At 39.4% G+C, this 26,563-nt stretch overlaps 1 protein-coding gene across 1 annotated transcript in view; it reads right to left on the minus strand.

The window, feature by feature from the left end:
• plxnb1a (plexin b1a) overlaps positions 1-17,891 on the minus strand; it is a 104,843-nt gene extending 86,952 nt beyond the window's left edge. Inside the window, exon 1 of the mRNA XM_052092084.1 lies at positions 17,590-17,891. The gene's annotated coding sequence lies outside the window, so the exon portion shown is untranslated. The remainder of the gene's footprint in view (positions 1-17,589) is intronic.
• Between the last annotated feature and the right edge of the window lie 8,672 nt (positions 17,892-26,563).

The raw sequence follows: 26,563 nt of genomic DNA on the forward strand, positions 1-26,563 counted from the left end.
TCAATATTTTATTAAATATCTTCTCTTAAACAAACAAATGTACAAGAAACAAAGTGTGCACTGCAGGGCATTATTCTGCAACAAAAATAGCCCGGTCTTAACTAGTAATCTCCCATTTTACAGTCCAACAATAATTTTATTTTGGAGAGATTTTATGTTGAACTTCTAAACTCGAGGTTGCACAACGTTTTGATATTCCTTCTGAAAGTGACTTGAATTTTACATTTGTTTCATTTATTTTGGTGTTGGATTGCTAAAATGTAGATTGCACTTTCCTTTAACTAGAATTAAACAAGTTCTTAAAATCACTCCAAAATAAAAGTAATCTACTTTTAGCAATCCAACAACAAAATAATTGAAACAAATGTAAAATTCAAGTCACTTTCAGGAGGAATCTCAAAACTTTGTGCAACCTCGAGTTTAGCAGTCCAACATATAATCATTTTACAGTACAATTTGAGTAACACAAATGTTTTTCTAACAGGAATAACTAAAACTTGTGCATTCTTAATCAACTCTCAGTAACACACACACACACACACACACAATCTCCCTCCACCTCTCCTTCACTCCCTCCCTCCTCATCTTACAGTAAAATTAGTGCAATTCGAGTAACAGTTAACTTTTTCTAACAGGAATAACTAAAACTATTGCAATCTGCATTAAATCTCAGTGGGGCACGGAATAAAATTGAAACGATTTACAGATTGTAACGGTCACACAGTTTACGAAATTTTCTCACTCATACATGGCCGTTAAAGTAAACAGAAAATATAAAACCCCCAAATAACAAAATTAGATGATGCAAGGTGTAAAGTTACATTAGCAGCAGTGCAGAAATTACTTTTAACATGGGGGCGATGAGGAAATGTTTAGAAAATATATTTTAAGTGACCACTACTAACAGAAACACGTGTTGTAATACATCATGTTTGGGTGGGTGGGGACTCGGGGTGCATCAATGCAGTTAGCCCACGGTTCAATACATACCTCGGTTTTTTTAACCACGGTTTTCGGTTTGGATAGTTTTTGATGGCTTGGCATATCAGATTGTTTTTTGTTATTCTATGCTTAGATGAAAAAATTGTCTTTTTTTTATTTTTATTGCAATACTCTCTTTATTTTACTTAAAAGCAACAAAAAAAATTCCACTTGTACACATTCCTAGTGTATTGTATAATTTCGTCCTCTGTGGAGGGCACAGGATTCTGTACTAGATCCTGTGTATCAAAGAGAATGATCCTTTAGTATAATTACACCTACCCCACACAGATGCACACACGTGCATGCACAGCTCAGAACCACTTCGCTGTCCTTTTCTGCATATCGCGGCGCCGTTTTGTGGTCCGTTCTGCATAACGCAGGGGCTCATTGTTGCTTTGATGCACTGTATTTTAAGTTTGTTAAGCTGTTTTTGTTGTTGTTGTTTTTAGCTTTTACAGAGCTCTCTGAAACACTTAGGCGCTTTTCCACCAATGGGCGAACAGTTCTTGTTGAGAAACGGAGCCATTCAGTTCCAAGCTCACTGCAACAGTTACAGTTTCTTTTTCCATCATGGTGCTACAAAACCAACATTAGAATGGACTGACTGGACAAGGGACCGATTGTTATTCACCAACGTCACCACAGGAGTTCCACCTAACCGTGCTGAAAATTCTTCATGTGCTAGGCCGGGAAAAGTTTGTATTTGTACCGTACCAATCTGTGTTCAAGTGGAAATTGTATTCCTTTTTATTCTAATTGGTAAATCGCAGCATTCTGCTGCCAATTCTTTGGTATATTGACTCTACAATTAACAGTTGTCCCAAGCAACAGATTTCCAACATAACTGTGCTCGGTCCACGACTCCATGGTCTCTTTCTTTTCACATAATGAAAAAAATTTAAACTCAAATCAATATTTCATTTCCATTTATTTATTTAAGTTACCTACGGACACTTCACGTCTGGGTAATGATCGCCCTGTCAGGGTTTTTTTTTTTTTTGTGATAATGACCAACTGACTGTATATTATCCTAAACTTAAAGTGTTTCCCCTGCAACCTCATGTATAGGCTGCCTTTAATACACAATACAAAACAAAAAAAAAATATTTTTTTAGCTGTCAATACCAGAATTTGAATTCATTAGAGAATGAATTTGAAGGGCTGGGCGATAAAAATATATTTAATTAATTTTCAATATAATTTTCAATTAATTTTCAATACTTAGCCTCTGTTCTACATCTAGACAATCAAATCTGGTACAGTATGTCTTGCTAAAAATGCAAGCAGTTCAGCAAAGTTATACCCAAAACTAGCTAACTGAATCACAGTCATGAAATCAGCCAGTTAGGAAGTATTAGCAGGCAGCCCTGCTGTCATGGAACAAGCAACAAGGCTCAGTAACCGCTAGCTTGCATCTAGCTATCAGGCTAATTTAATATCATTGTGTACTGAACAAGACAGCACTGACAATGCAATACAACTATCGACTGAATGCAACAACAAATCCGACACCAACACAATTACACAATTGTTGTTTATGTACAGTTTAGTTAAAAAAAATATTTTTATCCATAGTGCTGTCACAGGCAAGAAAGTATTTCTTCTTCTTGTGATGTTTATTGGTGGTTGGCAATCCAGCTCATGGCGCATTACCGCCCACCTACTGAACTAGAGTGTGGACCGTCACAAAGTCTTTAAGTGGAGTAAACGTCTGCTGAAGAGGATGAAATTAGCTAAATTTAATCAAAAAGAGGTCACACATATAATGTAGGATTAAATCCTAAACTGTGTATGCTTTAAAGGAAGCTTACCCACTCGAGTTTACTTGCAAGCAAGCAAGTTATGTTTAATTAATTCTTGTGGTCAAACAAACATGCGGAATGCAGTTATGCCACCATTACTGGAATGAAATGTATATCATGATAAATATTGAGATCAAACGATATGAAAAAATATTGTGATCATTTATTTTGGCCATTTCGCCCAGCCCTAATTCAATTGTCACTCCTCTAAATAGCTGAACTTTGTGTGAACAGGATTAGTCACAATGCACCGTGACAACCGCATTTAGCTGCAGTGTGTATATGACCTTGGAGAGCAGTGTGGTTGGTAACACAGAAGTTGATAAGATAAAATGTTAGTGTGAATTAGATTAAAATACATTTATGAAGGTGGCTTAGTAGATATCACATACAACTATTTCCTGAATGCAGATGTTCTATGGAAAATGATGTCTATAATTCTCCTAAATCAAATGAAAGGGTATATAGCCATGACAGACCACACAAATTCATTCTAATTCTATCAGCAGAACAATGCTGTCACTATCCCATAATAGTGACATACAGCAGATTCATGGAGACTGTGGGAAATGGTTACAAAACCGCTTTATGCATCTTTCCCTGAAGCCATTGGCCTGGAATAAGAATGTCTAATTTCTTCATTTATGAGTATGTTTAGTTTAATTTCTTGTCAGGAAATCCATTAACTTTTTCACCCTTTGGTGTGGGATACAATTAACTCTACAATAAAATCGAAATAGTAACACCCTTTGGACAGTTATTGAATCTTTAGCAAAAAAAATAGCAACATGATGGGGAGATATTTGTTCAGTGTTTCATAATTCTCCCTATACTTCGTTTTTAAGAGAAATGAACAACAAAATTAAACCAATGGTTTGTTTTACAGCAAACCTAATCATTACTCTCCTACAAGCTAGAGGGCAAAGATCAACAATGAAAACAGAATCAAATCAGATAAATGCTTCAGGGTTTTTTTTAATAACTATTTTACACCCAATGTGGATTTGCAGTGACTTGAATGCAGCATTTGAGATACGCCAAGAGCTGGACCAAAATTCCTTTTAACCAAATCCTGTTACAAGAGAAAGCTCTCTTCAGAGGTAAATTCAACTGTAGACTTTACATTACATAACATAAGAAAACCATTACAAAACCCAACACCTGATTTATCAGCATGATCAAATCCAGTATGCATTTATTAAACTCTTTAACTCTGGTAAACCTTCTGAACAGTGTTAACACTGTAGCATTTTCAACATCAGTGTTTGTTTGAGCAGTCTGACATGTAAACTTTTGGCTCAACCAATAACATGAGTTTGGGGTGGGGCAAAGGTTTTGTCTGAAACAAGGAGTATTAATATACATGAAGAGAGCTATCATTTGCATTTCCATTCATCTCAATGGTAGTTAACCCCTTTTTCGAGCCAATCACCTAAGCTGTAAATGTCAGTTGACTGATCATTCTACACTCACCTAAAGGATTATTAGGAACACCATACTAATACTGTGTTTGACCCCCTTTCGCCTTCAGAACTGCCTTAATTCCACATGGCATTGATTCAACAAGGTGCTGAAAGCATTCTTTAGAAATGTTGACCCATATTGATAGGATAGCATCTTGCAGTTGATGGAGATTTGTGGGATGCACATCCAGGGCACGAAGCTCCCGTTCCACCACATCCCAAAGATGCTCTATTGGGTTGAGATCTGGTGAATGTGGGGGCCATTTTAGTACAGTGAACTCATTGTCATGTTCAAGAAACCAATTTGAAATGATTCGAGCTTTGTGACATGGTGCATTATCCTGCTGGAAGTAGCCATCAGAGGATGGGTACATGGTGGCCATAAAGGGATGGACATGGTCAGAAACAATGCTCAGGTAGGCCGTGGCATTTAAACGATGCCCAATTGGCACTAAGGGGCCTAAAGTGTGCCAAGAAAACATCCCCACACCATTACACCACCACCACCAGCCTGCACAGTGGTAACAAGGCATGATGGATCCATGTTCTCATTCTGTTTACGCCAAATTCTGACTCTACCATCTGAATGTCTCAACAGAAATCGAGACTCAGACCAGGCAACATTTTTCCAGTCTTCAACTGTCCAATTTTGGTGAGCTCTTGCAAATTGTAGCCTCTTTTTCCTATTTGTAGTGGAGATGAGTGGTACCGGTGGGGTCTTCTACTGTTGTAGCCCATCCGCCTCAAGGTTGTGCGTGTTGTGGCTTCACAAATGCTTTGCTGCATACCTCGGTTGTAACAAGTGGTTATTTCAGGCAAAGTTGCTCTTCTATCAACTTGAATCAGTCGGCCCATTCTCCTCTGACCTCTAGCATCAACAAGGCATTTTCGCCCACAGGACTGCCGCATACTGGATGTTTTTCCCTTTTCACACCATTCTTTGTAAACCCTAGAAATGGTTGTGCGTGAAAATCCCAGTAACTGAGCAGATTGTGAAATACTCAGACCGGCCCGTCTGGCACCAACAACCATGCCACGCTCAAAATTGCTTAAATCACCTTTCTTTCCCATTCTGACATTCAGTTTGTAGTTCAGGAGATTATCTTGACCAGGACCACACCCCTAAATGCATTGAAGCAACTGCCATGTGATTGGTTGATTAGATAATTGCATTAATGAGAAATTGAACAGGTGTTCCTAATAATCCTTTAGGTGAGTGTATATTAAAACTCCTTGCAACACACAAGGCAAAAAAACAGAGACTAAGGTGGTTGCACCCCAGATGAGAAGAGCCACAGCGATTCACGTCGCTGGTAGGACACGGTACCGGTATCAAACACAGATGCGGTTCAGGTGGCAGACAGTACACACAAAAGTTCAGATGGTTTTTCTCTTCTTCCAGAATGAACAAAGTGATGTTGATGAGTTTGCAGGCTGGTGTATGAAATTGGTGTAACTCCACAAACTGAACGATTAGAAATTGCAACATTTATTATGCAATTTTTCTGCATGTAGCCTTGAATAGACTTTCATTCAAGCTGTCAAACCACAAAAGACATATCTGTAACTGAAAATACAGTGTTTGGCTGTATAAAAGAAACATACACACAATATATAATCCAGTGATGGCTTGAGTAAATAATGTATGTCCTGTGATAATGATTTGGGTCCAATTTAATGAAAAACTATGCAAGTTGTTTGAGTCGTAATTGGCCGGTGCTGAAAGATGCTGAGAAGTAGCGGCAGTGTGCATACATTCATAGAAAACAATTGTTTTGAATTTTAGAACACAAAATTTCATCCATCAGACGTGTCCGGTGTATGACCCCTAAAGTCTATTTCACAGTTTTTTGCAAACATACACACTTTTTTTTTCCTTTTTTTTTTTAAAGAAATACACTACTTTTCAATGGCCAACGATGCAGAAACATGTTTTTTGCCCACATAATGGTTGCGCAATGAACCAGCAGGGGCTAACTGTTGAAGTTAACCAGACAAGCCTTAACTCTTTTGTCCAAACAAAAGCAGAAGAGGGAAGTGTTTGGGAAACCAATTTGGAATTCAGCATACTTTTTGTAATTCTGTTTGGTCCTGCCAGTGGTGCAGAAATCACACCCTTCCTCTTTAACGAGAAGCTTTGCCAAACAAAAACCCATGTACTGACATGCAAACGGGTAAATTGTCATTATTCCACATGCATGACGAAATTACTCATAAGGAAATTATTGTGCTATTTAACACAGTCTTCTCGAGTTATAATGGCCCTAAATGTGGTTAGTTTGCACTCAGTTGCACTTGCAGGCCCCACTGTACAGTAATACAAGCTGGCTAAGCTAACCTTATTTGGCAGGAAGCTGTAAAAGATCTGTTGGACATTAAAATCAATGAGTCCAAACCATTGCATGAGTAACAAGCCCCTTTCAAGTGTAGATCCCAGGCGTCTGCCATTCAGTTCAATCACTCCACCAGAAAGAAAGGGGGATTACACCTCTCAACGTAGAATCACCCCCTCTCTTCTCAAATGATCAGGATAATGAAGAGACCAGGGGAAGAAAGAGAGAGAGAGAGATGATGAGAAGCCGGGCTGACTATGCACACACCTCCCTCCAGTTATGCCTGCTTTATAATCCCTTAATCCCATTGGCTCTGGGATTAATTCTGTTTGATCAACTGATCAATTTATAACTGCCACTTCATCCCTGTTTCACATAGCAGTGGACAGAGAAAGCAGAAGCATGGACCTGTTATAGTAAAAGCATTTCAGAGATGTGCAGTGTGCAGTTGCTACACAGGCTGGCAAATATAGAGAGACAAACAGTTAAGTGGTTCAAAAAACGATTTCTAAAAGACATTATCTATGTACACAACATTTACAGAGGAGTTCTGCCTTACAAGAATGATTATTACCGTTTTTAGATATTTCTGGCATGTTTTTGAGAACAACGGCAATAAATAATTGAATTGGAATTGATGTTGAATTTGATTTAGAGTTGGTCAGACTCTGTGCATTTACATGCACATTATTACACCATTTATGATTAATAAAATGACAATGTATATGGTCATGCAAGCGCATTAAACGCTTCTCTTTTTTTAAGGTCTTAAAACGTTTAAACATAAACTGATTGGCATGCCTAGATTTTTGCCCATACCCTGATTTTGCATTACGAAAGAAATTACATTTTGCAAGTCTCATGTAAAAGTGTTTTTCTTGCATTATCAGATTTGTATTATTATTCTTTTTTTGTGGTTATTATCAGTGTACAGGTGTGCATAAAAAAGCACTTACTGATAAATTGGGAAGATTTTGAGATGATCGCATTAAGGCCTTATCTATTAATCAAAATAAAATCGAAATCGCAAAATGACCCTGTTCGATTATCAAAATTAATAAATAGCCAGCTATTTTGTCTGTTGACATTTGTACTCTCTTAGATACATGCAAATGGGGTCACAGTGTATTATGCGTGTGTTTTTAGAGCGGTTCTGGGCCTGAAACATAGAAATTCTATCTATGTGGTGCCTTGAATGACAGATGTGCTCTGTCGGTGTGTTAACGTTCATTGGGCGCATTATATTTAAAGCTCTCCAGATTCACTTTACATGCACATTTGCATGATTTCACATATGTTTGGTTGTTCCAAAAGGGAGATGAGAGCATTTTACTGCATTAAAAGCATTGTAAACTCAACAACAACCAACAGAAACATCAGTTCCAAGATAAAAGCTTCCGTCAATTAATACTGAATAATAGCCTAATAATAACAACAATAATTTCTTCACCAAACATTATTGTTATTAATATTATTATATTACAATAATATTATATTCAAGTTGACTGGGTTAAAAAAAAATATGAAAAGTGATCTGACCATTTCTCAAATTGGACAGATGCAATGTGCTTGTAGTTTTTTCCTCTCTGTTTCACTGTTTTATTTATATGTTTAGTTTGGTTCTTTTTAGAGGACTCAAATGTGAATGCACTTTCTAGATCAGTATTTCCAGTCAACAGAGCATGGGTAAAACATGGTTTAAATGTAGTTAAAAGCAATTTTTCATGTTTATCATATCGCATTTTTCCAAAATAATCCCAATTCGATTTTTTTGTACAAATAGTTCAGTCCTAATCACATCAGATGAAAATGTGGCTGCATGGCAAAAGTCCTCTTTCCAAATCTCAACCCTTATCACATGCTCATTCCAAAAATCAACCAACAACCTTGTTCATGGATAAGGGATATTTAGATTTTCAAACATTCGAGTAAACTAAGTAAATAATGTGTAAAATTAGTGCTTGTTTAATTTCCACAACATTCTCATTTACTATCAATAGTATTAAACCAAAAATAGATTCGAAAAATGTTATGGGTGAGTAGGCTACCATTAAAGAACCTTACTGGAGCCCCTCATCACAGGATCTGGGACAACATTCCTGTTTGTCCCCCCGACGATGGCCCCGCATATCGAAATTACATCAGCCACCCTGCTCTCTAGGTATTGACCTTTGAAAAACCTATATCGGTCAACCACTATATTAAGGTTTGTCGCAATTGTCTGTCCTAAATTATATGTTGAGGCATTAAGTGACTTGCATGACAACTAGAAACTTTCAGTTGAAGACACGCAATTAGAGCAACAAGGGACACTCTGGAGATGATCTCGCCCAGCACAGACGGATAGGCTGTTACCATCTGCACCAGTGCCTGCAAGCAATTAACTAACTAGCAGAGGTAAACATATAATGAACTAAAACCCCCGAACCATGACATCCAGTGAAATCGACCTTACTCACAGAGAGAACATATTGGTTATTCTAATGCTTGTTAACTTGTTCTCAAGTGCATTCATGTATAAATTAAGCTCAAATGTACACATTAAACAGCACATAATAACAAGCAGAGGAAAAGTCGCAAAATAATGTTTCTGAAGTCACATTTTAACTTCATGGGAAAAAAACAAATAACACAATGCAAACAAGTGGGCATTGATTTGTGTCAGTGATACTCTGTAACAAATTGTGCCTTGGAAAGTGCCACTTCTCCCTTTTTAATCTGCTGACCACCAAATGTTTTCTGCCCATCTCTGGTACATTTTCTTTGCTTTGATTATTACCATATCCTCTCACCCAAACAAATATGCGAGTCATTATGTGGATGTCCACAGATAAAGCTGATATATTGTCAAAAGGACCCCAGGTCAAACCCCCTCCGGAGGCTTGTAACATTTCGACTAATGGATTAGACAAAATGAGAGCAGATGCAGCTGTCATGTCAGGCTGCCTGTCTGTGGTCCTGCCACTGTGGCACAGACCCGGCTTACTGTACATAAGAGGAGCCATGTTTCATATGGCTGGTTTAGCTCAGCAGAGCAGAAAGGCAAATGGCAGAGGTTCAAATCCCTTAAAGTCAAGCGTCAAACAGGAGATGAAATAAATTACGTTGAAGGCAAAGAAACTAAAAAACACAAGATTAGTCACAGGACGAAAGTATAAACAAAATTAAAAGTTTAGTCTGGTGTTAGATCAGAGAATAAATTTGATATTTCATGAGCTGTGTACTCTAAATTCACTGGGAAAATTGCAGAAAAACTCCTTAAATGGACTCTCTAATGTCACAGCACTATACACCACTTTGGGAGGAGTATTTTTGGCTCAACAACTTGCTATGCTTGCATAACATATCATGGAGAGGGAGCTCAGGTTGGTGGTGAGTTTGTGTGCGCTTATACTGTAGTTAGCTAAATCGGACAAAAACCTCCATTTGGGGGATGTCGCCATTTGGAAAACTATTCATATATAACATAATGGCCGGTGGTTCATGTAGGTTGCGTGAATTCATTTTTAGTTTTCAGAATTTAAAAGCAAAATCTAAATTATGCTTTGAATGTTTGTTATTAATTTAAGAGGAAATGGTTTGTTTTTTGATTCTCTTTCAAAAATGATAATAAAATAATGGCTTAAATGACACAGAATGGAACTGAAAGAGATCTCGTTACTCATGCCTGCATGCTTTGGAGAGAAAACATAACTTTAGTCATTTCTTATGTATGTTTTATTTGTTTGATGAAGTTTTTGGACACTTGAATACATTAGATTTGCAATGCTATAATTTTGATTGCTTTGTTATATCAACACAGAATTGTACTCTGTTACAGATGACATGATTGGAAACAAAACAAAAAGAGAATTTCGGATGTTTAGTCAAATTTGAAATATAAGAAAAAAAAGTTACATTTTTGGCTTAAGTTTTCAAAGTTTGAGTGTCTCAAAATGTATCTTAATCTGTATCATTAAAAATTAAAGTGAAAGGTTTTCTTCAAAATTATAGCAAACAATTGACACCTTTTTTCTTTTTTGTATAGAGTTATAAGCCTTTAATTTTGGGCATGCCACTGAAACAGGAAATCTTTTAAAACACCTTCAGAGCTTAAAGGGTTAGGTTTAGTTCATTTATGCACCGTTGCTGTTACAGTGTTTTTGCAGATTCTGTCTGACATTGCTTCAATAAATAGTTACGGTAAAAAAAGTTTTACACTGCTCGGTGTCATGAACTAGAAGTCTACATGCAATATCAGTGTTTATCCTAGGATTTTCTTCAGCAGCGGTGCTGCTGTGCACGTGTCCACGAGCCAGCAAGGCCAGACCCATATTTACGCACATCAGTTGAGTAATAGCTTAAAATGACCTTAGTATCATTAAAGAATGTTTATTCATGTTCTCCTTGTCATGTGTGTGTTTATTATTTACTGGGAGCTTTTGACAGAAAATCACTTTCACTATTTTTATTAAACATAAACACCAATAAAAAATATAAACCTATAACAGAACCACAGGGCTCCAGACTAACATATGAGCGTGGTGGTACTTGTGCCACAAAGTTCTACAGATGGTGGCACCAGCATCTGATTTGTTAGCAACAGTAGAAACATTTTTATTTTTTGTCCTTAATTTAAAACTAATAATAGCAACTAATAATAACAGTGACATTATATATTTTATATTATTTTGCATTTAAATGCACATTAGACAGTATAGCATTGATTTTCAATTGATGCAACAGTAACATCTGTAAAAGTTTATTCATATATAGGCCTACCTAATTTATATAGGGCTAATTTAAATGTTCTGTGTGCGATCATACTGATTAAGTAGCCATCTCTTTGAATTTCTGAAGGTTACTTTTTCATACAATAAAAGAGCAGATGTTACACTGAAGAAAATAATAATTATGAAAAGCTGCCATATTTCCTCCATTAGTGCCCATAGTTTTAAGAGATATTTATAACTAGTTCACAGGTAGTCAATGGTAAAACCAAGCATGGCTCGTTAATACGATAGTAAGTAATTTCAACAAAACTGGCATTTTTGTTATGAAATGACAGAAACAATACATTTAGAAACTATAAAAACAAAATAGAAACTATTTGAAACGGACAAATTGTAACTGAAATAAATTATTTAATAGGAAACAATAAACAAATATTTAGTATGAATATAACACATTGCACATCTGCCAAAATACCATTGTTAACACAGTAAGTTTTACTATAGTAAATCCAAGACACAATTTTGTTATGGTGGAGATGTGTGGATTGTACAGCCTTATTAATTCCTGTTCTGGTCAGTGTTGTTTATAATGGTGTGCCGTTAAACATGGCTTTAAACTCGTTAAATCACCAAGGCAAGAGACACTAAGGGTTTTCATAGGGTTTTTCCACAGCCAAATTTAAATGAGTTACGCATCTCACGCCACGCTCCTCACAGCGCTGTTTATAATGATTTGCACTGTGTGGGTGAGACTGCTCTCCACTGCTCTGTTCATTGAGCTGGCTGATCATTGATACGGGTAGTGGCTAGTGCTGTTACGTTACTTTTTTTCTCATTCGAAACAGAAAACTGATGCATCACGCATACAAAAGGAGAGTTGGCAAATTCTGTAGTCACACCGGTGTAACCTCTAAACAAAGTAAGCAGCGCCGCTTCTGAATGCATATAGAAGAAACATTGAATATTATCTTATAGTTCTGCACTTTTGAATGCACAGCTTGAGACTCCCAAGCTCTCGGTTTACATTGAAGCACATCATTTTGCATTCAGGTTGCGCATAAGTGGATTTGTGCCGCTCTGTAATGGAGCCTTTTTTATTTCTTACATTTACTTCAATAGTTTTGTGCAATACGACGTTATAGTTATTAATCTGTTGAATATTCATTAGTTAAAGTGCTGCACTTATCATCCGTATATCCCTCTGAAATGCCTCTGATTGGGGTCACGTGACCATAACATAGCCTATTTATGCATCACTATCCTTAACACAGACTAGTCGTTCAAACAACCGACAGACTAGTCGATTAGGAAAATTGGTAGTTTTGCACATCGTTAATGTATTGTGATTGCTCATAAACAACCAGACAATGGATTTATCAGAGAGCCCACCAAACTGAACGTAGCAACATTAAAAGCATAATTTATATTTTGTTTTTCAATTTAGAACCAAAAAACAAATGAATGCAATGAACAGTCCCATAAAAAAAAAATGCCCATTCTAAAAACGTTCTTCTATGTTTTCTTGTAGGAGTAGGGTTTGGATTAGGGATAGATTAAAGAAATTATCAGAGCTCTCACACTTTTCAACCAATATATTTCCATCACAGCTTTACATGTCATTTGTAACTGCTGAAAAAAAGGATTCTTAAAAATCATTTCGATTCAGGCCAATTGCTGGACCAGTTAGACTGATTCATTAAAAAAAAAACATGCAAAAGAAAAATGTATTAACTAATTAGACATCAGCGTGGCATGCAAGCAATTTTAAATCAAGAACAATATCTAGCCGATTAAATATTTTAGAGCAGACCATAAATAGAAACATGCTTATTCACTGTAGACATTTCCTTGCATTTTCTGGGCCTTAAAAACAAAAATGTTAAATGTCCCTGACATTTCCATGTTTTTCATGACCGTGGGAACCCTGAATTATAATCAGCTTCATTTTAAAACAATAGAAGTGGTATGTCCTCATTTACATAGATATACCCACACTTCGATAGCCAAGTTAACATGAGTGTTTGTGTCAATGGGAGACAAACTGACATGTATGTGTGCATTATCACAAGTTAGTATGTGGGAGACAGTGAAAGTGTTTTCACACCTTTTATACTCATTCAAATAAATGGAAAAGAAGCAACTACAGATAGCTCCCAATAAAGCCACAACAGTTCTCGCCTGTTAAACCAGGCAACATCTCACACTCTTCTTAAACTTTGGCCGTGCTAATGCCTCTATCTGCCCCAGGCCTAGTTTAAAAATACAGGATAAGCTCACTCTAGCAAAGTAAACACTTCACTGTCCGCTAATAAAAGGGTTATTTATGGAGCGGGCACAGTGGATGGATGTTGGCAGCATAGCCTAGCATTTGAGGTTTAGCCGCTCAGCAGGACCATGAGAACAGAGGTGTATGAAGTCAGAGAATAAACAATCAAGGATCTTTTTGTGAAAGATGAGGTCAAAGGGGAAAATTATAGTATAGTAAACATTACAGTATAGTTTTACAGGCTGTAAGGAGCTGAACATGTGGTTTATAGTAGAGAGGTGGTGTATTCCAGCTTATCTGAAGGTCGTTAGACTAAAAGTTCCTCCACAAGGAAGAAAGGAGAGGTATTCAAGGCCTTTACACATGTGACCAGAACTAATGAGGAGTAAGCCCCAGGTGGGCTTTCTTTTCACACAAAAGACAACACTGGCAGGGCTACACAAAATACAATTCTACTGAGGGAAATATGGGATGAACACTGAATTTGAAATGAGTTACGCACTGAAGTCAATACGCAAAACGAGGGGTTTGTTTAAATCCCTAACAATAAATATGAGCAATAAAATCCAAAATCAAATAAAGCAGCTTATCTCTGAAATACACAACATAAGCATATCAGTTCGTATCCCTGTTGCACTAATTTTAATTATCTGCCAATGGTGGTAGGAGGCAAAATAATATAATTTCCTCCAAAAGTGTTTAAGGAGGTGCTGGCATACAGTGGAGTCGCAGTGACCTGGAGCGCAACAATAAGTATCAAGAGAGTGGGCCAATTCCTTATCCCCTAAAAAGCTTTCATCTGTTCACAGACTTGTTAGTGGGTGTCTGATCTTGTAACCCATCCTCCGATTACTCACTGTATGTTCTTGCCACCCAACAGTCCCACAGCTGTGAATAAACTGACCTTGCCTTGGCAGCACTGGCATGACATTAGAATCCAGAAAGATTCATTTTGTTCTTTCATTGGGTTCCTCAAGGCTACCTCTGCATGCCCACACATCCTATATTAAAAATATTATTTTTCTGCCTTATATTTTCCATGTATACTACCTTTTATGTTTAAGCCTTAGAAACTAAGGTTAAGAGAAATAATTAAAGCCTAAGACAAAAAATATATAAAACAATAAGCATTTTAATAAAGGATTTAATATAATGGCAGCAACAGCAATAAGATAAAAGGCACCAATATTCTTTAAACAGATAACTTTTTAATTATAATAAAAAAAAATTTGTCAAGTAATACAGTTCATAAGCGAGGATCTGAACCATTGCGTTCAAGTTGAAGTTCTTTTTATAGAGTCTTAAAACACTACGCTCCTCTGTGAGACACTGAAGTTGTCACAGCGAGATGCAGTGCAACGGACAAAGATGTCCGTCTAGCAGGTTTACACAGAAATTCAATTGGAGAAACAGTGCAGAAGAAACAGAAAAACTCTCCACAACCTCATACTTTGGGAAAAAATGACATTAGAAAACTAAAAACTGATTTTTCAAATTTAACGGATTAGTGTTAAAGTAGTTTAATGGTCGTTTTTGAGGTTGCAGGGCAACATATTAATATAGAATGTGCAGTCACAGATACGCATTTATCAGCATTTTACAATGAGTTTGAACCTATTTGAATTTAGAGCCTGATTAATCAATTTTATTAAAAGGAAGTAAAAAGAAAATATCTACATTCTTAATTCAAAAGAGAGAAAATTAAACAGAATTATGCTAGACAATCTCATTGTAAATTGATGGAGAATGTCACAAACATATTGTGCCATTAACGTTTAAGAATGGAATTGGAAAAAGATTTAGAACTCTGGTGTCTGTTATTTAAAATTCCACAGCATAATCGAAAATCATTCCAGAGCAAAAGTTTTATGACATCAATGTCTGTCTATATAGAGTCTGTTATGTGATTCTTGGCTGAAGTCTGATAAGGTGCAGATGTAGCAGATCATTGAAATGTAAAGTTTAGTACCTTGTGGTTAAAATCTATTCTAAAGTCCTCTTGCAACACCGGACACCCACACACAAGAAGAATGCACTATGAAGCAACAGATGCTTGCAGATTGATGGCCTCCTCAAATACATGCCCATTAAAAACACTTGTATTTCACACATAAAAACCTTTCTATGCACTATTTAGCTGACCAAAAGTGTAGGCTGCACAATTAAAGAAAATTTGAGATTAAATTCATAGCTGGCATAATTAGGGATGTTAAGGATTCATCGATAATCATTAATAAATGGATCGATTAAGCTTATTGATCATCAATGAACTAATTTCAGGACAAATGTGTTCAGTAATTGTGCCTGCAGACGTTGATAAGGCTGTCTATGCGGTCATCTACCACTAGAGGCCTGCATGTCACATCAGTGTTGGAAGCGTTTCTTTATAAATGAACATTATGTCTTCTGCATACATGAACCGTGATTTTTGTATAATTCCCTCTTATTTTAAGATCTACAGCCCCTGAAGTTGTTTGGAAAGTTTAGAGTGCATCTGGGCTGCGAGCTGTGTTTTCTTCCTCTCCGCAGTCAGGCGCTAGCTGTGGTGCAGATTTCGAACCATCATTACAGTTTCATATGATCTCAAGTTACGTTTGAGATCACAATTCAGCCTTAAAATTTGTTTTTTATTGTCGACGTTGCAGATAATGTCGTCATTTCAGACCTAATCACAAAACACAACTGCAAACCACACAGCAAAACACTGATATTTTAGGTTCAGCATTTGACAGATAAGGCCAACCCTTTGGGATCTATGTCTGCTACCACCTGTTAACTCTGGCCAACACCCTATAGACCCCATGGTTTCACGCTACACCCATCCCGTATTGCTCCACACCACACTCCCATAGAATATGAGGTGAGGGGTTAATCTGATATTGTTCTGAAGAAAACTACAAACCACGCAGCAGATGGCCATCTCTGAACAAGGTTTCTGCTAATACAAGAAAGCCAGAGATAGAAAGCCCTGGAAACAAGAGAAGCATTTTTGTAGTTTAACCACAAAATGTTTGGCTTGACATCCATGTCTTTGTGCAAAAGACAAACAGATAAAACCTTTCAAATAAAAATGTGAAGTAAGATAATCCTTGGGTGGATATGGAAAATTCAACAAGGGATGGGTTAAATTAATCATACATTATTGAATAATATAGTTTGCTTCATAAATGTGACCCGAATGACGTTTGCACTTAAAGGGATAGGTCACCTATAACTGAAAATGCTGTCGTTTACTCAACATCATGTTGAGAAAAAGGGACTGACAGCCTCAATCACCATCCAATTTCATTGTATAGTGTTTGTACTTCCTCATGACATTTTTTCTCTAAATTGAAGTGTGCATATGGCAACCAGCCACACGCGCACAACTAGTCCAGTTGAGCAGACAGGGATCCAGCAGAAATATTTCTAAGGCAGCAGATGCTGGAATGATCTCGCAGGTTGGTATCAGAGTATTTCATTGAAGTGCAGCTGTTCATCACAGCATGTTGATTGGATTGAGGCATTTGATCTAAAACACAGTGTCGAGGTAACACACCTGGAACACCAAATTCGAAATATGCTGTAATCTGTATACACTAATATAAACATTAGCCCCTGACATCTGACTATATCCACCTGCAATCACTTGGTTTCTCCATCTACAACAAGCAACAACAAGACAATGGAGTCCTAAACAACAAACATCTTGATTTGTTTGAACATAATTGTCGTTATTAACATATTATCACATAATTAACGATATATAGAATATTATAGATTATAGAATATGAACAACAAGGAAGAAACTTTGGGATTTTGGATTTCACAGATTTTGGCAAATGTTGTGTCTTGCACATAGCAAATTCATCTACGCCTCGTTTCATTCATTGGTTCTTATCACAACTACCACAAAAGTTAAACTGCATTGCTGATAACTTCAGTGAAAATAAACTGACAAATTTAGACGGGTAAAAAACAAAAACAAAGCATTTCTAGCACGCGCAAACAAAGAAATATGAAAACGTTAATTCGCTCTTGACTTCTTACCTTAATTTAAACCATATAAATCGTCTTTTCGTCTCCTGGCAAACTCGCAGTGATTTGAATTCTCGATAAATCCACACTCGGCGAAGAGACTTTCAGACTACAAACTTCACCGCGAGCGCTTCTTCTCCTCGCCGTGTACACACGTGTGTTTGTCCCTCACTGTCTGTCTAATATTCCAGTGATTAATTTCCTCAAAACAAATGACTGTAATGTGTCTCTGTGTATTTTTAGGCTCACAAACCCCCGTCTCCCTCTCTCATTCGCAGCTCTGTCTGTATTTGGAGAGGAATAACGGGAGATGGTAGTCGGTGGTACACAGAAGCGTTATTGTCCGCTAGTGCGACCCGCCGGCCGCTGAGGGAAAAAGGGCTGGGCTTCACACATCCCCTAGTGTGAACACACAAGAGGCTGAATGTGACCCAACAAAAAAAAAAAAATTTTTTTATTCATTTCTTACTCTATGAAAATGTTTTAAAAGTTTACACAGTTTATTATATAGTTAATTATTAAAAAAAAAAATGTTCAAATGAAGAGAAAATTAATTTATTTGTTGTCTTTGTTCCATGAGCTTTGACTTCAATTCTATTATTATGAGATTTTGTTTTTCCACAGAAGAGTTTACCTTTTGCAGAAGCAGGCCTTACACATAAGAGGACAACGCTTTCCATTTGAAAACACTAAGTAAATAAATATCCAAATAAATGTAACAAGAATAAAAACTGTAAATGTAATAAATTATTGCAGAAATGAATAAGTAAACAAGTAATTTGATGTAAATAAATAAATAAAAATCAATACAAAATGTTGTGAAAATTGAAACACATTTATTTATTTCTAAATACATGTTTATAAATAAATCAATTGTAAATGTTTTTATTTAAAAATAAATATATGTATAAAAAAATGAATAAATAAATACATAAATATGGATATGGTCCCCAATATTTATCCTTTTACTTTCAAAGTTAAATAAAAAATGTTTACCATATTTATTATAATGTTTATTATAATAACAAAAAGTACCATGTTTACAAGGTCAGAGATGTCAGGATTCAAATTGCTTTAAAAGGAAAGAAAGAAAGAAAGAAAGAAAGAAAGAAAGAAAGAAAGAAAGAAAGAAAGAAAGAAAGAAAGAATATTATACATGATTTACTGACAGCCAGGTGTAAAGATCCACCCAAAATATATAATAAAAGTCATATTAAAAAATAGATGTTCAAGTGTTTCAGAAGAGGATAAGCAGAAGCTACAAGGATCCATCTTGATCTGAAATATTGTCTGTTAAAAATCACTTACAGGACAAATCCGAAGTAGGATTTTGTAATTTTCTTTTCTTTAATCTTTGGATAAACAGCTAATGTATTTAGAGCACACAATGCCAAAGGGAAGCCTCATCAAATGTTATTGAGTGGGGCAAAGGTCTTGTTTGGTATAACAAGCAACGCAAACAAATGATCAAACTTTGGGAGGAAACGTGAAAAAAAAGATGAAATTAAAATGGCTGTAAATATGAGCATGTTTAAATCAGTTTGAGATATTTTGTAATGCTATCTCCACTTACATTATTCATAATTTGAAATATCAAAACTTTTCTAGCCAGTGTTTGAGTGGGGGAGACCGACAGGGCTGTAGAGAGCACAGAAAGCCATATTGAGTTTATGCATCCATGGTCACACAGATGTAGGGTGTGTTGAGTAGGTGTTTGTTTGAGTAGGTGTGTCTCCTGTGGGAGTTCACAGTGTGCCATAGAAAGAACACACAAACACATTCATGAAAACACAGCCAATCCCTCCACACCTCTCCTCCACCATCAGACATACAACCAATCCTTCCTCACCTCACAGAGTGCATCATAAAAATACAACCAATCCCTTGTACCTCTGTGTGTGCCTCATGGGCCGTCCTCTCCACACCTTGAAAGTAAACCAACATCAAGGCCTTACTGTATTCCACAAACACATGATGTTTTTAGTTTTTACCTTGTCAGACCAAATTTGTTTCTTTGAAATTCACTGTGCAATGGTTTTCATTTTGAATGTAGTGTTGAATATACATTAATACTAAGGCATTTTGAGTACATTTTGAGAGATGACATGAACCATAAAGCAGTGATTGATTAAATTGAACATGTAAATAATATATATGAAACAATATACAAATGTCCTTAAGATAACATATTCTTAATTAATATACATATTGAGTTGTATATTAAGTTGTACTTTAAGTTGACAAATACTCTGTCCAAAAGCACAGGACAAAAGAGACAGGTTATGTTTCAGACAACCAGGAGATGGCATCCTTACCCAAACATACAATTTAAGATTTGTAGCCTCCTCTTAAGAAGTATGCATACGTAATTCAATAGCCAGCTATGCCTTTGACAATGATTACTGTCCCTTTATAATTATAGGGGTGATGATATTATGAGCATGTTTGCGAGTCTTTGCATCTGTGTGCAGTTTCTCTTTCTTGCCTGAGAAACTGTTTGACCTTCAGTGACAGAGTTTGTTTATCCCTCTGCATTCCAGTGTTTTCTTACACACTGAAGCCAAAAGAAGAGGAATCTTAAAACACTACCATTATTTGATGTAACACCTGTATGCAGAAAACACATGTAGCTGAATCACCTCTGAATTTACCCTTCCCTAAGCCATACCTTAAAAGATTTATTAAAGGGATAATTCACATATACATAAAAGTTATTTCATCATTTATTCACTTTCATGCCACTTCAGATGGATGCCAAACAAATATTTTTAGAAGAATATCTCAGCTCTGTAGGTCTTTTCAATGCAAGTGAATGGTGGCCAGAAATTACAAAGTCCAAAATTCATATAAAGGCAGCATAAAAGTAATCTGTTTCTCACCCACACTTATCATATCACTTCTGAAGACATTATTTATTTTAAGGATTTAACCACTGGTGTTGTATGGATTACTTTTACGCTGCCGTCATGTGATTTATGGAGCTTGAAATGTCGGTCACCATTCACTTGCATTGTATGAACCTACACAGCTGAGATATTTGTCTAAAAATCTTTGTTTGTGTTCTGCAGAATAAAGAAAGTCATCCACATTTGGGACGACATGAGGGTGAATAAACTATGAGAGAATTTACATTTTTGGGTGAACTATCCTTTTAACCAATTCTACTTTGTCAACTGTTGTCTGCTTGGATAGTTCAAAAGTAGTCTGTTTGAAATCAACACAAATTATCAAAATATAGCTTCAAGTAGCAATGAACAGGTTTCAAGCTTTTATGGCCTTTAAGTACATACTCAACTTATATTAAGTATTAATTAAACAGTACATTTGCGCATCAAAACAATTATAAATTGCCTAATTCATTCAGGTTAGATAGCACAGAGATATGGCTTTTTTTTTTTTTTTTTTTTTTACATTCTAGACTGTTATAGCGTCACCAAGAGGCAAAGGTTCATTATGTTTTTCATGTGTCCTCAGACTGACCTCATGCATAAGTGGCTAAAATTTGGTGATAATATCTAATTCCGTTGAAAAGTTACAAACATTAAAGTAAAAAAAGCCACACCCTCTTTGGACGTTTTGGAGTACCCTTGCAACGATGAATCAAAAGTTCAAACACAAAAGGTCAAACGGCCTAAGACTAGTTTGATTTTTTTTTTTTTTTTTTTTAAATGATCTTACATAATTAATCAACTATTGAATTCACACCACCATTGGGGGACCTGAATCATTCAGAAAAACATTTTTTTTTTTTTTATTCTAGCCTTTACAGTTCTGGAGTTATTATCAAAAACGTGAATTTTATTATTATAGTGCCACCGTGTGGCCAATTCTCACAACATTTCATACACAGCTTTGTGTATCTTCTTGTATATAGTAAGTTTCATTACCATAGGCCATTTACAATCAATTTATTAGGTGCTGAAATTTTATTGGCTTCTGTTGATTTGTCAAATCAATATGTTAAGGATACGTTAGCACTTGAACCAAAGAAGGTGCATATTTAATTTGAACTTTGTCGATCAAACAACTGAAGAGTTATTTCAGTGCACTGAGTAGATAGAGATCAATGAATCAAAGTGTTTTTCTGCTGAAGGAATTTTATTGCTAATATCTTTGTGATAATTTGATGTAGCAAAATTATTTTGATAACTTTTTGTCAGAAAGGTCTGTAGATGATTTATAACCATTTTCATGTGAATCGTACAAATGGCCTCGTGAGTTTAAAAAAGTGTTTTTTTTTTTTTAAATTCTAAATAGTGGAAAAATGTTATAGATGGAAATGAAACAGGAGATATACATTTTGTAGGGCTAGGATTCAGAGGAAAAATAATTTTGTTTCTAGCCCAGAAAGATTTTTGTAGAAATTTTTGTTTCTACAGTTGAGGAGATATAATTGAAAATATTAAGGTTTTTATTATAGTGCCACCAAGGGGCAGACAGGTGTGTTTATGGATGCCTGTGTAGTGAGAGGGACTAGGGACAATCCTGCCAAGTCTGGTGCCAAGGCCGTTTAAAAAATAAAATAAATTAACACTTGATAAATACGTTTGCCTGACAACATATTTATTTTCCATAACAACATGTGCAATGTGCACCGTGTGTGTGTGTGTGTGTGTGTGTGTGTCCCCTTCTGTCGCTCTCTCCACGTTGTGTCGGAGAAGCAACACTAGGGGTCTCTCTTGAGCCACCGAATATACCTCTGATCTATGAAAAAAGGCCAATGAGAAGTTGGCAGTCAGTATTTGCATACTCCGCCCCCGGACATACGGGTATAAAGGCGAGGCAAATACTAGAGTTCATTCAGAAATTTTCTTCGGAGCCGATGGTCTTGTATGCTGTCTGCTACGAGTTACACACACCCGTGTATTCCTCTGACGATCAGGATGCTGTTGGATTTGACGGCGCATAACAGCTGCTTTCTCCTATCCTGTGCACGGCTGTGCATTGTTGCCCTGAGCGCCGACAGCGCAGATAAAAACTTCGAAAGAGTTTCTTAAAAGAGTGATTTTATTTAAAAGAGTAATTTCCTCTAAAAGAGCAAACACAGCAAGCGTGAACGTTCCTTTTCAGGACGCGTCTTTATAAAGATGCCGTTCCGCCGCTGTGTAGTTCCTGGATGCGGTAGAGTGCTCTCTGTTTCAGATGGCCACTGGCGTCACAGCCACCAGTGTGGGCTTGGATTGGAACCCTCCATCCTCCCCACAGCCATCGCGGTTGGATGACTGGTTCCTGGGGTCTGGAGCGCCCACGCCACCCCAGTCCCGTTCTTCCCGGAAGTGCATGATGAGCTGACGTCACTGTGGAGAGCGCCTTTCACATCTCGCAAAGCCACTCGCTCATCCGCTCTCGCTACCCTCGACGGCGGAGCGGTCCACGGATACACGGCGATTCCCCCGGTGGATAGGGCTGTTGCGCTTCACCTATGCCCCGGAAACCCTACCACCTGGCGGGGTCGCCCTGTACTCCCCTCCAAGGCCTGTAGGACAACATCCTCGCTGACAGCGAAGGCCTACAGCGCCGCTGGACAGGCCGCTTCCGCCCTTCACGCCATGGCCCTCCTGCAAGTCCACCAGGCCAAGGCGCTCAAAGAATTGCACGTGGGTAGCCCTGATCCCGATGTGCTGCAGGAACTGCGCTCAGTGACCGACCTCGCCCTCAGAGCCACGAAGGTCACGGCGCAGTCACTCGGGCAGGCAATGGCCACCCTCGTGGTCCTGGAACGACACCTGTGGCTGAACTTGGTCGAGATGCTTGAGACCGACAAGACTTGCTTTCTCGACGCCCCAGTCTCCCAGTTCGGCCTCTTCATGTTACCCAGCAGTTCTCAGCAGTGAGGAAACAGACGGAGGCGATCTCCCAGATCCTGCCCCGCCGCAAGTCTGCCGCCTCGGGCCATGCCCCGTCTGCTCGCCAAGGGCGTCCCCCTGCGAAGAAACAAGCTGCTCCGTTAGCTCCGGAGATGGTAAGACCGCTCCGTCCCCCGGTGGAGGGCCGGGAGGACAATTTTGTTTTGAATACATTTCATTTGCCGCTCCCCTTAACCGGGGCAGCGGTACCCAAATTCTCAATAAAAGAGCTATTTCCTTTGCCTCTGGGTCATCTGGCCCGCAAATGCCATTCTCACGGCACTCTGCCCCAGATCTCAACAGTCCCGGCACACTGGACGTGGCCACAGGTCCACCTTCAGCCCCACGACTGACCCGCGGCCGGCCAGTTCTGACGAGTCCAGAGGAGGCCACCATAAGACCTCCTCCTCAGTCACTAACCTGCCCCCTGCCGGGTGCGCGGAGCAAGGTAAGTGCTTCGAGTCTTTTCTCAGCAACGAAGCCTCGGGATGCACCCTTGCCTCCCGACGGCACTTTTTCGCAGCGGGGCGGAGCCGGGTACATCAAAAATACTCATCCCTTGGTGCCCCTAGCACGGAGATTGGATGCGTGGCATTCACTTCCCAACCCGTCACGCTGGCTGGCCCGGACCATCCGACTCAGTTACGCAATTCAGTTTGCCAGGCCCCCGCCCCCCTTCGCGGGCATCCGCTTTACCGCAGTGCACGGCGAACATGCCCAATCCCTGCACGCGGAGATCGCTACTCTTCTACTCAAAGACGCGATCGAGCCTGTCCCTCCAACCGAAATGAAGAAGGGTTTCTACAGCCCTTACTTCGTTGTACCCAAGAAAGGTGGCGGCTTACGACCAATCTTGGACCTGCGAGTTTTAAACCGAGCACTGCTCAAACTCCCATTCAAAATGCTCACGCTAAAGTCTATCTTAACAAGCGTCCGGCACCTAGATTGGTTGGCAGCGGTAGACCTGAAGGATGTGTACTTCCACGTCTCAATTCTGCCGCGACACCGACCCTTCCTACGGTTCGCGTTCGACAGCCAGGCGTTTCAGTACAAAGTCCTCCCCTTCGGCATGTCTCTGTCCCCTCACGTCTTCACGAAAGTCGCAGAGGCAGCTCTTGCCCCGCTCCGAGAAGCCGGCATCCGCATACTCAACTACCTCGACGACTGGCTCATACTGGCCCACTCCCGAGAGTTACTATGCGTTCACAGAGACCAGGTGCTCAAACACCTCAGCCGCTTGGGGCTTCAGGTCAACCGAGAAAAGAACAAGCTCACTCCGGTTCAGAGCATCTCCTTTCTCGGCATGGAGTTAGACTCAGTCTCAATGTCCGCACGTCTCACCAACGAGCGTGCACAGTCGGTGCTAAAATGCCTCGCAAAGTTCAAGCCAGGCACAACGGTACCTCTAAAACTCTTCCAGAGGCTCCTGGGGCATATAGCATCCTCCGCCGCAGTCACGCCGCTGGGGTTGATGCATATGAGACCGCTTCAGCACTGGCTTCAGACTTCGAGTCCCGAGGCGAGCATGTATGCTCGCTGCTATCGTGACAATCACCATGCACGCAGTAGACTGGCAAATCCCTGGTACAGACCTCTGACTTAATCATCAGGTTCCTAAGAGGTGCCCTGCAGCAGGTTAAGTCCATCGCGCCAAGCCTGTTCACTCCTGGCGACCTCCAGTAGTCCTCGGGCCTTCAGAGGCCTGCCGTTTGAGCCACTAGAATCAGCTGGACTCAGGGCCCTCTCTGAAGAGCTGCCCTGCTGACTGGCATATCAATTGCCTAGAGTTGTTGACTGGTTTCTGTGACCTGCAACAGTTCCTCCTGTCAGCTAGAGACAAACATGTCCTGAAGTCTGGTCCGACAGCACCACTGCAGTAGCGATCCATAAGATCGCCAAGGCTCGTGCCCAAGGCTCCTACCACGTTTCAGCGACCAGGTCGTGAACCTGCGCTGTCTGGAGCCAGGCAGACCCAGCCCGTCGCTGCTGTGTCCACTACTATCCTGGCAAACTGCAATGTGGTAGCTTGAGACACTGTCATGAGCAGCGCTTGCATGCTTTGGGGACAGTGGAAGGCTTCTGTCTCCAGTCAGTTCAGCTGATTTGGGCCACTGGGTAGTAGATGCCAGGTCGACCTGGCTTGTCACCTCGAGGACCTCCCACTGCCCTTGCGGGTCCGAGCTCACTCAACAAGGAGTGTGGCGTCCTCGTGGGCACTGGCCAGGGGTACCTCCCTGGCAGACATTTGTAGAGCAGTGGGTTGGGCAACACCCAACACCTTTACGAGATACTACAATCTCAGGGTTGAGTCGGTTTCATCCTGTGTTTTCTCAGGTCCGAGCCAGTAGAACTCGGTAACACGCTGATGGGCTGACCGGGTGAATCGCTTGCATATACGCCCTTTCCCTCACTTGAGGTAAAACTGTGCGTTTTTTTCCCAGGAGATTCCACTCAGCTCGAATCCCTGGTCGATTCCTCCCTAGCCCTCATGGGTCCGCAGTTCGGCGGAGGAACTTGCCGACCCAATCCACTGCGGGTACTCAAATCTACCCTGTACTGGAATAGGTGCTCCACAGGGTGAGGACTCCTACGCGGACTCCCCCTGTGTGTATTTCCGCGATACGGTCCCCTTACGAGCGGACCCGCGTTTTCCTTGGGTAAGTTTCGGCTGCCCTCCGGTCACCGTGTGTAGCAACTCCCCCCTCGCTGAGGCTCAATCTACCACCGCGCTACTTCCACGTGTCGCCTAAAAACACATGTGATGTATTCACCACCTTACCTCCCCAGCTGGGTAGGGGTGGTCTCCGCAGGGTCTGTTCCCCCTGAAAGAATAGGAAATTGGGTAAGACCCCCTTCCCTCAGTGCGTGTAAGGGCCCCGGCTGTCTATTGCTCTATGTGAGAAACATAGAGAGAAAAGAGGCCCAGCCAGGCTTGGCCCGTTCCCAGGTTGGCAAGTGTCGCCTTGTTCCCCTGTCAGGGTAACCAAAAGGATTCCGACAACTTTGGTGGGGCACTGGGGAAGGGTACGTGTAGTCTGATACAGCTGGTCGTCTGGCATGTAAAAAAACACCTGCCTGCTCCTGTGTCAGACCACGTACACGGCTCAGCGCATGGCATGATTTAAATTGGACCCCTAGTG

This window comes from Xyrauchen texanus, chromosome 25 (assembly GCF_025860055.1).
Source record: "Xyrauchen texanus isolate HMW12.3.18 chromosome 25, RBS_HiC_50CHRs, whole genome shotgun sequence".
NCBI lineage: Eukaryota > Metazoa > Chordata > Actinopteri > Cypriniformes > Catostomidae > Xyrauchen > Xyrauchen texanus.